The sequence below is a fragment of the Megascapheus bottae genome, chromosome 13, assembly GCF_031878675.1.
Source record: "Megascapheus bottae isolate mThoBot1 chromosome 13, mThoBot2.hap1, whole genome shotgun sequence".
Classification (NCBI taxonomy): Eukaryota; Metazoa; Chordata; class Mammalia; order Rodentia; family Geomyidae; genus Megascapheus; species Megascapheus bottae.
In genome coordinates, this window is record NC_143521.1 from 6,592,811 (window position 1) to 6,595,514 (window position 2,704).

The 2,704-nt window shown below is 48.8% G+C and overlaps 1 pseudogene; it reads left to right on the forward strand.

Moving 5' to 3' along the window:
* The first annotated feature begins 999 nt into the window (after window positions 1-999).
* Window positions 1,000-2,402, forward strand: LOC150055460 (zinc finger protein PLAGL2 pseudogene; annotated as a pseudogene).
* Window positions 2,403-2,704: the final 302 nt, after the last annotated feature.

The window sequence follows — 2,704 nt, forward strand, 5'->3', positions numbered from 1 at the left end:
CAATTTGGGGGGATTATGGTCTTGCTATCATTTGGAGAGAAATTATTCTTTCATAGACTTCCCTTTGTTGTAAATAAAGGGTAGAGGTATGTAGAAAAACTCTTGAGGATGCATGATAACATGAAATTCATGGAGGCATCACAGGAGAACTCGAAAGAAGCATCTCTTGATCTCACCATGTACCCTGTCTCACAGCACCGCTCCTTTGACTGGAAGATGCTCTCCAGCTCATGTCCCTCCTACCCTACTCCGCTTTGTCCTTTATGAATCAGCTTAAAATTTTCTTTCCTCAAATAGATTTCAACAACAATTTCCATGATTAGTTATCTCATGAAGTGGCTTTCAACAATTTCCATCTCTGTAATCTTAGCCTGCACTATCCTTGTACCTTGATATTAAAAGCATGAAAGCAGAGCTTTTCCTTTCTTCTTTCCATCCTAGCTTCTTTCCTTCCTTCTCATTTCTCTCCTCTCTTCCATTCTCCTCTCCTTTCCTTTCTGTTTTTGTCTCCTTGGGAGGATTAGTGTTTGAATTCAGGTTCTCATGCTTGCTAGGTAAGTACTCTACTACTGGGGCCATATCCTGAATCCTTTTGCTTTCAGATCATTTTTGGATAGAGTTTCAGACTCTTGCCTTTCATTTTAGTGCCATGTAAAATTATTTTTCCCTTTAGCCAGAAGAGGGGGATGGTAAGGTTTTCATCAACATCCTTGAATTGTTCTAAATCCTTTATTTTTCACTTAGATATGGTTTTGAGCTAAATAATACCTTTGTTATAAATAGAGTTGAGGATTTTCTTTATAACCATAAGAACTGGAAACAATGATTGATTGCATAGCTTCTCATGAGCTTTAGTAAGAAACAAATTGGAGTCTTTAGGTTTGCATTTGAATCATAATTTTGACCATTCGGAGAGTGTTAAACCATGAAATCAAGTCATTGTGCGCTAGGTTCCTGACAGTAATTTTAAGTGTTGTAAAGAATAGAAATGGCCTACCCATGACCACATTTTTTACCAGAGTCCCTCCCTGGATTCAAGATGCAAAGCAGGAGAAGGAAGTGGCCTGGAAACTAGTTCCTAGGCCTAGGGGCTGAGAGACAGAAAGTCAAGTGAAGTGCCAATGTGAAATCTCGGGGACACCCTTCTCCAATGGGGAGAAGCTAAGGCCTCACAGCCTACCTCACCCGGAACATAGACCATATAGCTGCCCTCAGCTGCACTGTGGCAAGGCTTTTGCCTCCAAGTACAAGCTGTATAGGCACATGGCCACCCACTCAGCCCAGAAACCTCACCAGTGCATGTACAGTGAGAAGATGTTTCATCGCAAGGATCATCTTCGGAACCACTTGCAGACCCACGACCCCAACAAAGAGGCCCTCAGCTGCAAGGTCTGCTTGCAGACCTTCGAGAGTACCCAGTCCCTGCTGGAGCACCTGAAGGCTCACTCACACCGGGTAGCCGGCGGTGCCAAGGAGAAGAAGCACCCCTGCGACCACTGTGACCGGCGATTCTACCCTCAAGGATGTACGGCGGCACCTAGTGGTGCACACAGGTCGGAAGGACTTCCTGTGCCAGTACTGTGCCCAGAGGTTTGGCCGCAAGGACCACCTGACCCGTCATGTTAAGAAGAGCCACTCACAGGAGCTGCTCAAGATCAAGACAGAGCCAGTGGACATGCTAGGCCTCCTCAGCTGCAGCTCAACCGTCAGCGTGAAGGAAGAGCTGAGCCCTGTGCTGTGCATGGCCTCTCAGGACATGATGGGGGCCAAGGCCTTTCCTGGCATGTTACCCATGGGCATGTATGGTGCCCACATGCCTGCCATGCCCAGCACAGGCATGCCACACTCCCTGGTGCACAATACGCTCCCCATGGGTATGAGCTACCCTCTGGAGTCCTCATCCATCTCTTCCCCAGCTCAGCGCTCTCCAAAATACCAGCTTGGATCTACCTCATACTTGCTCGACAAATTGCCCAAAGTGGAGGTGGATAGTTTCCTGGCAGATTTTCCTGGAAGCCTGTCTCTCTCATCCGCCGAACCCCAGCAGGCCTCACCTCAGCAGGCGGCAGCTGCGCCCCTCCTAGATGAAGCACTGCTCTCCAAGAGCCCAGCCAACCTTTCTGAGGCTCTGTGCACTGCTAATGTGGACTTCTCCCATTTACTGGGCTTCCTTCCACTTAATCTGCCCCCCCTGTAACCCACAGGGCGCTGCAGGAGGCCTGGTCATGGGCTCCTCCCAGGCTGAAGCTCAGCCCCTGCTCGCCACTTTGCAAGCTCAGCCACAAGATTCCCCAGGAGGTGGAGGACTTCTGAACTTTGGGCCTCTGCACTCCTTGCCTCCTGTCTTCACCTCTGGCCTGAGTACCACCACCCTGCCTTGTTTCCATCAAGAATTCCAGTAGCCCCCATGGAGGGCCCGCAGCTCAGTCTTTGGCTCTGTCAGGGAGCTTTAAACCCACCCCGACCGCGTCCCCATGAAAGCAGCTGAGCTTTCAGAGTTGGGTTCAAAAAGAAAAAAATCCAGTGTCTGTCTGTGTGGAGCACTTGGTTTGGGGGCTCAAGGTCCAGGATTGATTCCTTGAAGAGCCTTGAGCCCCAGCCCCATGAAAAGATCTACCATGAACTTTCAGGTATTTTTTTTTTTAATCTGAATTGGGAGCCCCACTTAGCCTTCTCCCTCTCCAAAGCTTCAGATCTCCTTCTC